This window comes from Leuciscus leuciscus (genome assembly GCF_965113295.1).
Source record: "Leuciscus leuciscus genome assembly, chromosome: 16".
Lineage (NCBI taxonomy): Eukaryota > Metazoa > Chordata > Actinopteri > Cypriniformes > Leuciscidae > Leuciscus > Leuciscus leuciscus.
Genome location: NC_138740.1, coordinates 40,857,151 through 40,871,038, shown reverse-complemented (window position 1 = coordinate 40,871,038; position 13,888 = coordinate 40,857,151). Strand labels below are relative to the sequence as shown.

The 13,888-nt window shown below is 46.6% G+C and overlaps 2 long non-coding RNA genes across 3 annotated transcripts in view; one reads left to right on the top strand and one right to left on the bottom strand.

Annotated features, from left to right (window-relative positions):
- LOC309477044 overlaps positions 1-13,888 on the top strand; it is a 199,131-nt gene that overhangs the window by 34,511 nt on the left and 150,732 nt on the right. The gene's annotated exons all lie outside the window — the stretch shown is intronic.
- LOC309478429 lies at positions 3,678-7,330 on the bottom strand. 2 transcript variants are annotated; one of them, XR_014198986.1, is made up of 3 exons: positions 5,215-7,330; positions 4,938-5,125; positions 3,678-4,367 (listed from the first exon to the last, which is right to left on the bottom strand). It is a non-coding gene; the product is annotated as an uncharacterized lncRNA (long non-coding RNA). The 2 variants fall into 2 exon arrangements; XR_014198987.1 differs by lacking the exon at positions 4,938-5,125.

The window sequence follows — 13,888 nt, the reverse complement described above, 5'->3', positions numbered from 1 at the left end:
GCTATTAGACGTCTTTAAAACACAAAACCTCTCTCTTCTAAGTATGAGCTGAACGGTAACACTTTATAATAATGTTCCTTCATTAATGACTAACACAGGAACTAATGAGTAACGCACTATTAACATTCTAGTAATAACTAACAAGAAACTGTGGTTAAAGAATTAGTGAGTAGCGTTCAGTTGAATGTGGTTATTCACTATTAATAATCAATAACTACTTTGTCCATTCCTCCCAGAGAACTACAGGTTCATAATTATCATGAATAATGTATAATATATAATGAAAGGTAACGGTAACCCTCTATCAAAGACTCAAGTGTTACTTCATCCTTCTAAAGGAACTATAGACCCTTTGCACGTGACGTCACGCTCTACTCCCGCGAATTCTGAACGCCATGACGGACGGCGGAAGAGCTATTCTGTAGACGGACGGCAAGCCAAACGAGTACGTGTTTGTGTTCGTTCTTGTAATAAAATGGTTATTTCGTGTTGTGCCGTGGGCTGTGCTAATAGACAGGGTAAAGCCAATATATCTTTTTATCGAATACCATTTGATGGGGAGAGAAGGCAGCGATGGGTTGCTGCTATCAGCCGAAAGGACTGGCAGCCCTCCAAGTACTCCAGGATTTGCAGCGAGCATTTTTTACAAGGTAAGATTAATGTATTTCCCAGTTACGTGTACTTCATTTGTGTAATACCATACCGTCATCCTTGTCCAGATGGAGACCCAGTCAAATTGTCATTTGTAACATGAGTAACCTAAGTTAGCTATGTTATGAGCAAGTATCAGCTAGCGTGATAGGGCTGTGCAGTCTACCCATTCACAAACGTAGCTAGCTTAATGTCAGGAATACACTGATCACCCGTCTCTAACAGTGTCATCTGGATCTGACACAAATAACAACGGAGATTTTGGTGCCATTTAAATGTCTATGCTTCTCTCTGATGCTCATAAATTTACGTTAGAGGCAATTGCCGCATGTGAGGCTATTTAACACTACACTTGACAGCAGGTAACGTTAGCTAGCAGCTGGATAAAAATGGTTAAAATGCTGACAGGTAAAACTGTGTACAAGTTTGTGTTTCAATGTAACGTTAGAGGATTCCTCTGCCAACACAGAGCAGACCTCGTGCTGCATTCAAAGTGATTGTAAATTACCCTTTTCCCATCCAGAGGTTGTTTTTGTAATTTAACAGTTATTTACTTTACAAATAGAAAATGGATGATGTGTCAGGATAGTTATAGGCTGGGACCATGGTTCTAAGCTCCCTCTTGGTGGTACTCAGGCAGATGATTTCTTTTATCAGGACAGAAGAGTGATGACCCTTTATCCCCTGATTATGTGCCGTCAGTGTTTGCGCACACCAAGTCCCCTGCGAAGCGGCGAGCCCTGGGAAGTCTAGGGAAGTATGAGGTCAGAGAGGCAATGAAGAAAAAAAAGCGTCAGGCGTCGTCCAAACATGAAGCTGCCAGGGCACTCCTCAATCTGTCAGCTGAGATGAATGTGTTACGAGAGGTTGAAGAGGAGATTGTAGAAGAGGCTAGTATCAGTGAAACTAGTGGCAAATGTGATGCAATGTGCCAAACCAACCTTACTTCAGACTACATTGAGTCTCTTGAATTTGAGTGTCAGCAACTCCGGGGTGATACGTTTGCTCTGAAGGAGAAGCTGAAGCCCTCAGATCTGGAACAGAGCACTTTTGAAAACAGTGACAAACTTAAAACCTTTACAGGACTGCCCAACTATAAAGTATTTATGGCAATGATTGATCTGGTAACTCCATTACTTAAGGATACGGCAAACATCACCATCTTCCACCAGCTACTATTGACATTAATGAGGATCAGGCTTAACCTTCCGATTGCTTTTTTGTCATATCTGTTTGGTGTTCATATGTCTACAATTTCAAGAGTTTTTACAAATGTCATTAATATACTAAATGACAACTTGGTACCTGTGTGTGTGGTATGGCCTGACAGAGATGATGTCCAAACATCTCTGCCAATGTGTTTCAGAAAGTCTTTCAAGCAATGCATGTCAGTAATAGACTGTTTTGAAATTACCATTGACAGACCAAAAGATTTGAAGGCAAGGGCCCAGACATACTCTCAGTATAAATCGCACAACACCATAAAATACCTAATAGGTATAACTCCACAAGGGATAATCTCCTTCATCTCCAAGGGCTGGGGTGGGCGGTCAACTGATGCTCACATTACAGCCAACAGTGGGTTTTTGGATAATCTCCTACCAGGAGACTTGATCCTAGCAGACCGTGGCTTTAGGATTCAGGAACAAGTTGGCTTGTACTGTGCAAGGGTTGAAACTCCTGCCTTTACACGGGGGAAAAAACAGCTGGGCGCTGTTGAACTGGAAGATTCCAGAAAACTTGCAGCAGTCCGCATACATGTTGAGAGGGTAATTGGTCAAGCACGATCCAAGTACAGAATGTTGCATGGACCTGTGCCCATTAGTCTTCTGATTAAGTCATCAGAAGAAGAAGAGTTCACCTCTCTTGACAAAATAGTCAGAGTGGCTTGTGCCCTGACGAATCTGTGCCCCTCAGTGGTGCCAATTGATTAGCTGAAAAAAACTGTTATTCTTTAACAGAGAGGTTTCAAAGTTAAAGGGTACTCTCCACTTTAAAATGAAAATTCTGTCATCATATACTCACCCTCATGTTGTTTCAAACCTGTATGAATTTCTTTCTTCTGCTGAACAGAAAGGAAGATATTTAGAAGAATGTCAGTAACCAAACAGTTTCTGGTACCATTGACTTCCATAGTATATATTTTTTCCTACTATGGAAGTCAATGGTACCCGAAACTGTCTGGTTACTGACATTCTTCTAAATATCTTCCTTTCTGTTCAGCAGAAGAAAGAAATTCATACAGGTTTGAAACAACATGAGGGTGAGTATATGATGACAGAATTTTCATTTTAAAGTGGAGTATCCCTTTAAACACATTTATTTGAGTAACAATTCCAAGTGTAAATAGTTGTACCAGTACATTAACAATCAATTGTTTACTTATCCATTAGAATCAGCTGAAATGTAACAGTTATAAGTTAGTAGTTGCATAGAACCCATATTTGTGGATGAGAGCTATTTTAAGACCATCTATTGTATACTATTTATTATATACTATTATTGAAGTTATGTATCAGGCTAGTGGCTGTGTAATGTAAGATGGTGTGTACAGTGGGTCCTGGTGACTCATCATCGGTCTCTTGAACAACAAACACATATGATGGTGGATGAATTTGCAGAGGGGTCAAATTTTTGATTGAGATGTAATCACCGGTTTGCGCTTTAGTATTAAACAACGGGAAAAGTAGAGCATTTATCAAGGTCTCCTATTTAGTCAGTATTGTGTCTACATCACACAGTTTAACCAAAATTAAGCTGTCACTCTGCTGTTTTATAAACCTCTTAAAATTGTCATGTGTCAGTTCCCTTAACACATTCACACTTTGTATTAAATTGAAACATGCAGGACAAACGTTATAAAAGAAGTTGTATATGAGTGTACATTATGTAATTTAGGTTGGCTTTTATAAACGTGTTGAAAGATGTTTTTGTAAAATAAACCAGCCATCAAACTTTTGACTATGCTGTTGTCCTTTATAAAAGGATATTAAATGTATGTAGAATTACACACTGGCAAATCTTACTAAATAATTCAATTCAATTTTATTTATAGTATCAAATCATAACAAGAGTTATCTCGAGACACTTTACAAATAGAGTAGGTCTAGACCACACTATAATTTACAAAGTCATTTCTAGTAATTCACTTCATGTTTTGAACAACGCCCTACTACTCCTCCAATTCTTGTGAGTCTGTGGACTGTGTTTTGTCTGACAGCAGTCTATCTGGGCATGTATATGTCTTGGCCAATAACTCAGATAAAATGGCTGACCTATAGAAGGCCTCAACATTCTGCACTGCTTCTGTAAAAAAGTCAGCATCAGGCAAAATTCTCTGTACAAAAAAATTGGATGTAGACCACACCATGAAGTCACAAAACTTCCGCTTCGTCACAAACAACTGGGCTTGCACCTGGTAGTGGTATTGATGATTTCTGTTAAGTGCATGTGTACCATCTGTGTTCTCAATGCAGAAATGTTTCTTTTCAGTGGCACTGAGGACTCCGGTGTCTTTGGCACAGTGTGGGCACTTGATTTCCAAAATACCATCGCCACAGCAGGAGCAGGACAGCAAGGCATCTGGAGATGCTCCAAGGTAGGGACGGGAGGTATCAATGTGGAGACCGGCATCACGAACACTTAGGTCCTGATGCTGTTGTGCAGCGTAAGCCTCATACGTCTCTCTGGCTTTTTGTTCATGTTCACATCCCCATCTGAAAATTAGAAAAATAATGTTAAGTCATCGTAACTCTTTGAGTGCCCTTTTCATTGGATTTGTTCTCTCATTTCCCTAAGAACTATAGGTACTATAGATGTCAGTACCCAAAATTGGCCTAATCTTAATAGCACATAATATTCTCTTGTATCACATTCTATCACACAGATATCACAGAGTAGTTTAAAAAGGTGTAAATGAAATATAACAGGAACATTATGAATAAATAGGCAAAGGACCTACACCATACACCTGGGATTAAAAATAGATAAGGGCACTCAAAGAGATTGAGGGATGCACTCTGTCATCATGTTTGCAATTTAATGTTGATAATTTGTAATACTGACTGTAATAAATATTCCAATGATAAATGCATTTCTTTGTCTTGTGTTTTTTTTTTTTTTTTTTTTTTTTAAGCAGGGACCCTCTACATTAGAACACAACATGTATTGCATACATTTCCATAGTTGAAACATAACAGTTCAAAGCACATCTAATTTCTTTACTCACTTACACTATGGTGAAATTAAAAACAGTAACTGTATGTTTGTGTCATTGTCACACATGCCTGGTTGCAACTGTTGAAAATCTGCATAGGTCAGGGTAACAGATCTGCCTAATTAGGGATTTGGAAGGATTTGTAGGGTCTGTCCTTGCAGCTGACTTGAACCTAGATGCTGTCACCCTACCAGCCCTCATGTCAAACCATAGCCTTGACTTTCCCTGTTGTCGTGTCTCTTCCTCAACTTTTACTGCCTACAACATTGTAAATTATAGAAGATGAAATTAATGACATGACCTTCAAGCACATTTTAGTCATATGAGATTAAGAGGGATGACTATACCTGCTCTGGTGTGACTTCCATATCATTGAATACCGCATCACATTTTTTCTCAAGGTCCGAGGCAGACAGCTTCCGGTTCTGAGCACTGTATAACTCAGTCAGGGGCTGTGGTAGACCCAGAGACACCACCTTTGGTTGAAACTGTTTACAGTAGTGCGGCAATATGCGTAGGATACCACTCTTCTCTGAAGGGTTTGGAGTTGCATTATCCAGAGCCTTGTAGAATTGTTCTATAGCTGCTGCAGACACACCCACTTTTTTCACAGATGGACAACCTGAATGGCTTTGGTTGTTTACACCACAACGCTTTTTGGCAGGATTTGAGAAATCAATTCCCGATCCCTCTTCGTACAAAGCCTTGCCCGCTTTCAAAGGAGGAAGTCCCCACTGTCTGGGCCCATCAGTGCAGCTTTTGTCTTCCAGATGTTTAACAGCAGAGTCTATTGCGTACAGCAGAGCTGTTACATGCGAGCACACCTCTCCCAGGCCCGCTTTACATGTACAGTGGCCGCACAAGACTGTCCCATCCTTCTTCAAAGATACCCATGGTTGTAGTTGGGTTTCAGACAGTGACTGGCTGTGATGCACCTACAATTACAGAAAGTGGCATAAATACATTATTCTTACATGAATGTTATTGTGATGTTATTGTTTACTGCTGCAGTGACACCATAAATGCCCCTTGTGAATACATTTTAATCACTATGCTGTGTTTAACTAGTCAAATCTTAACATAGGCTACAGTGAATATAATCACAGATAAGAAGATGGCTAGATGTAACGTGGTTTACTGGCTATGATGCACCGTCACCTACAAATACAGAAAGTGGCATAGATACATTATTTTTACATGAATGTTATTGTGATGTTATTGTTAATGCTGCAGTGACACCATAAATGCCCCTTGTGAATACATTTTAATCACTATGCTGTGTTTAACTAGTCAAATCTTAACATAGGCTACAGTGAATATAATCACAGATAAGAAGATGGCTAGATGTAACGTGGTTTACTGGCTATGATGCACCGTCACCTACAAATACAGAAAGTGGCATAGATACATTATTTTTACATGAATGTTATTGTGATGTTATTGTTAATGCTGCAGTGACACATTAAATGCACCTTGTGAATACATCTTAATCACTTTGCTGTGATTAACTGGTAGAATCTTAACATAGGCTACAGCGAATATAATCACAGATAAGAAGATTTCTAGATGTTACAATTATATGTGGTTACTACTGATCAGACACTCCGTGATTTACTGTCTGCATGGATTAACATGTGATCGATAATTGATGCCTGCACTTCCCAGAGCTGGGATGCGTCCAGGCATCCATTAAAAAGCCACGGCCGACCATGTCCTCTAAAATCATAGGCTATGTGTTATATAAATATTTACTTAAGTAAAGAATAGATGTTAAGTAAGGGATAAAGAAAATATAAAGAAAATAGTCCGTTCCGTCTCTACGGTTAGAATCCTGCGTCCATCGCATCGCTCTGTTTTTCATGGCAATGGTGTGTTATTCTTAGCAGCGGTCTGTTATCAAGAAATAACACACCGCATTCTACATTAGAATTCAACCAAGCCATGTAATAATACAAAATAAACCATATTGATGTCTTACCTTTGCCATTATGAGGTACCTCCCCCCGCCGTTAGCGTAGCATCGCGTACCTGTAACCCAGCCAGCTACAAAGAACTGGTAAGCATCCAGACTTTTAAAAGCTTTGAGATCAGCACCAGTGTATGGGGATACCCCGTTTACCACATAGTGGTACAAATCGTGTGGGCCGAAGTCGGGCAGACTCGGCGATTTAATGAGGTCCGTGAAAACTGAGGTAGGAAGAAGGTAAGGGTCGGTATCCAAACCTGCTATCTCCAACTTCTCAAAATACCGCTCTTTGTGAGCACCTACCAGATGCCCAACCTCGACCGATAACGGCACTACAACTTCCTCAATAGAAGAAGCCATGGAGTTTAGTGGTAACGTTATCTATTTTAAATTTTAATCTAAAACTAATCAAACTTCCCGCTCGTCTACTACTGCGCGGCCTGTGCGTCCAGTGATTTTGCCGTCCAGCATGGCGTCGTCACGTGGTCGTGGTCACGTGTTTGCAAAGGGTCTATTCATTATTTGTATTCTTATTATCAGTATTCTAGAGTGAAAAGCAAAACTACTTAATATTGACTGAAAGCATTATAAGCTTAAGATATTTTTGTAAGATTTTGGATATAATTCATTCCGATGGATTTAGTAACACTTTAATGGAGCTTAAAATATGACAATATGATTTGAATTTGAATTGTGTAAATGTGAATTATTTACAAGTGAAATCGTACTCGGTTACTAACGTAACCTCGGTTCTCTCTAGAAGAGGGAACGAGTACTGCGTAAGATATCTTACGCTAGGGGAAAATCCTTTTTCCGCGAGATATTGAAGCCAAAAATTATCCTTAATTTTGTAATAATGCAAAACGCGTTGCAGCAGCAATGCAGACATAGGCGAGACAGCTCGCGCGCCTATTGGCTGCTCTGCGGCAACTGCAGCAGCCTATCGAGCGAGGCCTGGCGTGACGTCAGACCCAATCAGGGCACTTCGCGCCCGCTGCGTCACGTCCCGCCGAAATGGGCGTGGTCTAGGCCTATAAATATCGCTCGCAGGCAGCTATTATCTGGTTTTTCATCATCGAAGCAACCAGAGCGTGTGCATGCACGGCAAGATACGCAGTACTCGTTCCCTCTTCTAGAGAGAACCGAGGTTACGTTAGTAACCGAGTACGTTCTCTTACGAGAGGTCTCTCGTACTGCGTAAGATATCTTACGCTAGGGGACCCAGTGTAAAACGCCGTGCGTGCTGAGATCTGACACCAAAGACCCAAGGGCGAAAGCCCGGGGTACATATAGTGCACAAACACTCAGTGAACTCACAGAGAGTCCGGGAAGAAGGAGGGGTGCAGCCTCACTTTTCCACATAAAGTAGCGTCGAAGGGACGCAAATTTCATCATACAGACAGGGCGGGGTACGGCCTGAACAGATGGGAAAAAATGTGGGTCTTACACAGTTTGCCCAGCTTTAAACTGTCGAAAATTGAGCTGTGCTCAGTAAACGCAGCATTCTGAGCTGAACGCATCAGGTCAGATGATACTGGTAGTCTAGACCGACAGCAGCCTGGCCTGCAGGGCGGGAACCTCTAGGTTATAAAACCTTATAAATGTAGACGGGGAGGCCCAGCCTGCCGCCATACAAATATCTTGCAAGGCAATCCCACTCGACCAAGCCCACGAAGAGGCCATGCCTCTTGTGGAATGCGCTCTGACACCCAAAGGGCACTGCATGCCCTTGGAGGCGTATGCCAGCGCTATAGCATCAACTATCCATCTGGATAGGCTCTGTTTCGACGCGGCTAGTCCCTTAGAACATCCGCTAAACGAAACAAAGAGCTGTTCCGTCTGTCTGAAAACAGACGAGCGAGACACATAAGCTCGTAATGCCCTGACTGGGCAAAGGAGGCTCGCGTCTCTTTCCTCATCAGGGACCGGTAGGGCTGACAGAGAGATAATCTGCGCCCTAAACGGTGTGTTGAGGGATTTTGGAACATAACCGTGCTTAGGTTTGAGTATAACTTTTGAGTCATTGGGCCCAAACTCCATGCACGCCGCGCTCACAGAGAGCGCGTGCAGATCCCCTATGCGCTTCACCGAAGCGAGAGCCAGCAAAAACACCGTTTTGAAAGACAGGTGTTTCAAATCGATTGACTGTAAAGGCTCAAATGGCGCACCTTTCATGGCTTCCAGAACCGTAGAAAGGTCCCATACGGGGACTGAGGGAGGTCTGGGAGGATTCAGTCTCTTAGCTCCTTTAAGGAAGCGGATGACTAAATCGTTCCTTCCTATTGACTGACCAAGCGTTGTTTCTGAGAACGCTGCTATAGCCGCCACATAAACTTTGAGCGTGGAGGGGGCCCTGCCCCCATCCAACAGCTCTTGTAGGAAGGAAAGCACCTCCGTCACATCACAATTTGTGGGTGACACACCACGGGCTGTGCACCAGCCCGAAAACACTGACCATTTCGAAGAATAGAGTCGTCTTGTAGACGGAGCTCTAGCCTGCGTGATCGTGTTTAATACTCCTTTAGGGAGTCCAACATGTACCCGTTGATGGCCCAGACATGAAGGGACCATAGATCCGGGTGAGGATGCCAGATCGAGCCGCGGGCCTGTGAGAGGAGATCTCTCCTCACTGGTACTGGCCACGGGGCAGTACTTGCTAACTGCATCACGGCTGGGAACCAAGGTTGGTTTTTCCAGAACGGTGCTACCAGCAGTACTGAGCATCCTTCTTCCCTGATCCGTTCTATCACCTGAGGCAGGAGAGAGACGGGGGGAAAAGCATAGAGCGGGCGGCGGGGCCACACATGGGCCAGCGCGCTCCTGCTCTTGGAGAAAAATTCTTGACAGTGAGCGTTTTCTTGAGACGCAAACAGGTCCACTTCCGCTCTGCCGAATTTCTTCCACAGCAGTTGGACTGTCTGTGGGTGTAGGGACCATTCGCCTGCCGGAACATTGTTCCTGGACAGTCTGTCTGGTCCTATATTCATGATCCCTGGCACGTGCGCTGCTCTGAGCGAGCGCAGGTTGCACTGAGCCCATACCAGGAGGCGTTCTGCCAGCCTGTACAGTCTCTCGGATCTGATGCCGCCCTGGCGATTTATGTAGGATACCACAGACATGTTGTCCGAGCGGACCAAGACGTGGTGACCTTTTATTTGGGGACAAAAATGCGTCAGCGCGTTGTCTACTGCCAGCATTTCGAGGCAGTTTATGTGCAGGAGCTTCTCCCGTTCTGACCACTGGCCGAAGAACGGTCTGCCCTCGAGCAGCACTCCCCATCCCGAGGTGGACGCGTCCGTGGACACCACTTTCACCCTCGAGGAAGTCCCCAGGCTTACACCTGATTGGTACCAGTCGTTCGCTTTCCAGGGTTTCAGAGCTGTAACGCATTTCTGATTGACCCTGAGGCGAAGCAAACCGGATGCCCACGCTTTGCGTGGGACTCGCGCTTTCAGCCAAAACTGCAGCGGGCGCATGCGGAGCAGACCCAGCTGGAGTACTGACGATGCTGAGGCCATGAGACCTAGCATCTTCTGAAATCTTTTGAGCGGGACAGACGCGCCGCAGCGAAAAGAGTTCGCTGTGCGTCGAATGTCTACCGCGCGCTGTTGTGATAGTCGCGCTATCATGGATAGTGAGTCCAGTTCTGTGCCCAGGAAAGATATTTTCTGACTGGGTGACAGGGAGCTCTTCGCCCAATTGACACTCAGACCCAAATCCTCGAGGTGATCGAGTAAAATGGTCGTGTGTTCTATGAGCACTGCGCGAGATTGCGCTAGAATCAGCCAATCGTCCAAATAATTCAGCACTCGCATGCCTCTCATTCTGAGGGGTGCGAGCGCCGCGTCCATGCACTTCGTAAATGTACGGGGTGCTAGGGACAAACCGAACGGCAGGACTGTGTACTGATATGCCTGGCCCTCGAAGGCGAATCTCAAAAATCGCCTGTGACGTGACGCTATCTGTATTTGAAAATACGCGTCTTTCAGATCTATTGACACAAACCAATCTCCTTGGCGAATCTGCACAAGGATTTGCCTGGTCGTGAGCATCCTGAACTGTCGCTTCACAAGCACTTTGTTCAGTTGCCTTAGATCTAGTATGGGTCTGAGACCCCCGTCTTTTTTCGGTACCAGGAAGTATCTGCTGTATAGCCCTCCTTCGCTCTGATCTTGAGAGAGGGGTTCTATGGCCCCTTTTCTCAATAGTTTCGTCACTTCGGCTCGAAGTAGATGTGCTACTTCTGTTTTTACCGTGGTCTCGACGCGCGCCACATAGCGGCGAGGGCGTCGGCGAAACTGCAGCGAATAGCCTCTTTTTATAATGTTCATTTACATTTATTCATTTCATTTAGCTGACGCTTTTATACAAAGCGACTTACAATTGCTATATATGTCAGAGGTCGCACGCCTCTGGAGCAACTAGGGGTTAAGTGTCTTGCTCAGGGACACATTGGTGTCTCACAGTGGATTCGAACCCGGGTCTCTCACACCAAAGGCATGTGTCTTATCCATTGCGCCACTACCACCCACTTCGGCACCCACTTCGAAACCCCGGGCAGCTTTGCCCATGCGTCTGCATGGATAGCTAGGGGTCGAATACGAAGCGCGCTCCGCTCGCTCAGCGATGGAGAAGCTTCTGTGTGCTGTAACACAAGCGTGTCGCTCGTGACATTTGAGGCATGGGGCGCGCTGATGACAGCGGGCAGATTGCCCGCGCTCGACTCCTCTACGGTGGTTAACCGCGAGGGGGATGGCTGGGCGGTTCCCGTGGGAACTGTCATGTCTATGTGTGGATGTGGGCGCGGGACAGCGGGCACATTTATCACACCGAAAACATCGTTCGCTTGCGTGAAGCGAGTGCACTTTGGTTTCGTTTTTACAGAAACCGTGAGACATGCATAACGTGGTGTTAGTGGGCACTGGGTAGTGGGCACATTCACCATGTTTGAAGCGCAACCGACCTGAGTCGGTTTTATGTGCGGGAGCCCTGTGTGACAGGCTGTGCCTATGTGTAGGGATGGGCACTGGGCAGTGGGCATTCTTACTACACACGAAACACCATCGGCCGTGGCCGGGACACCAGAAAATACGCTCTTTTGGGGATTTATCTGGGTAGCCGTGAAAACGGCATTTGTGTGCAGGCAAGCGGGTGACAGAACCGACTTGTTGGCTGCAGAAAACACTGGAACAGTCACATTTTCTGGAACTGGACGAGCGAATAGCTTTGGTGTGAGTCCGGCCGCAGCGGGACTGGAACACCGTCGTTTTCCTAGCTGTGCTAGGACGACTTCGGGGCCTCGGGCTTCACCGTAACCTTAGGTCGCGGGCCGCGTCCTGCGGGGCGGCGACCGGATGAGCGGGAGCGCGGTCTCGCGCTTCTGGCCTGGCGGCGCTGTGAAGTGGAGGCGGTGGACGGTGGCTGTGGCTGTGAGCTCTGAGCAGACGGTTTCGCACGGCCTGCTGCAGAGCTGGAGCGCTTCGGGAGGAAGTGCTTCATAGCCTGAGACGCTTTCTGTACCTCTGCGAATCTCTCCGCGAAATCTTTGACGGAGGATCCGAAGAGGCCTGCGGCGGAAAGCGGGGCGTCGAGGAACGCGGTGCGCTCAGACTCGGCCATTTCCGAGAGCGTCAGCCATAGATGTCTCTCAGACACGGTGAGAGAAGCCATAGTCCGTCCAATGGCTTGCGCTGCGGACTTAGTAGCACGAAGGGCGAGGTCCGTGGCACTCCTTAAGTCCGGCACGCAGATCGCGTCAGGTCCTTCCTCATCCAGCTTACGGAGGAGATCGGCCTGGAAGATCTGGAGCGTTGCCATGGTATGCAACGCTGACGCAGCTTGCCCGGCGGCGGAGAAAGCGCGGTGGAGCAAGCTCGACGTCGTGCGGCAAGCTTTAGAGGGTAGGGCCGGCTTAGCGCGCCGTCCAGCGGAGGGCGGGCATAAGTGGGCCGCTATCGCCTCTTCAACCGGCGGCAGCGAGAGGTATCCTTTGTTCTTGGCATCGTCAACGGCGGAGAATGCCAAAGAAACAGCAGGACGCACTCTAGCAGAATAGGGGGCGCTCCAGGACTTGGCGACTTCTTCGTGTAACTCAGGAAGAAAAGGCGCCGGTCTGGACACAGGTGAAGCGCGCTCCCCAGGCAGGAAAAATCCATCCAGCCGGTTGTGAGCGGGCTGCTCAGGCGAAGACCACTCGAGGCCGAGGCTCGCCGCGGCCTGTGCGAGTACTCGCATGAGTTCCGTCTCGATGGAAGCTCTCTTGCCTGACGAAGTGCGGGCAGGGGGCGCGGGGTCCTCAGAGCCCGCCCAATCCTCACTGCCTGACGCCAGGATAGAGCAGGAATCATCCTCTCCCAGCAGGGCTTCCTCATCCGCGATATCAACGGAAGCGGCGGCAGACGGCGTGAGAACATATGGGACCCTATGGCACCCGCGTCCGGACCTCTGGAAACTCCATGTCTGGTCCCTGGACGGGATGCGGAGGTTCTAGGTGACTTACCCCCAGAGGTACTTAACACCATCACTTCTGCGCGAGCGCCGTCTACGAGACGTGCGTACGCCTTGAAGTGGAACCTGTTCGTCGAGTGGTGTTCCTCCCGTAGAGAGGACCCCCGAAGATGTTCGATAGGGTCAGTGCTTTCCTTCTTGCAGCAAGGGTTGGAGCGAAGGCTGTCTCCCTCCACCCTTAAAGTACATGCTGCTGCTATTTCAGCATATCATGACCACATAGATGGCAAAACAGTTGGGAAGCACGACCTGGTCGTCAGGTTCCTTAGGGGGGCGAGACGATTAAATCCTCCTCGTCCCCCCTCCATACCCTCTTGGGACCTTTCCCTGGTGCTCCGAGCACTTCAGGATGCTCCCTTTGAGCCTTTGCAGTCAGCAGACTTAAAGCTTCTCTCCTTGAAGACTTTGCTGCTGATTGCACTGGCTTCGATCAAGAGGGTAGGGGACCTGCAAGCATTTTCGGTCGACGAATCGTGCCTAGAGTTCGGGCCGGGTGACAACCATGTTGCACTGAGACCCCGGCCTGGCTATGTGCCCAAGGTTCCTAC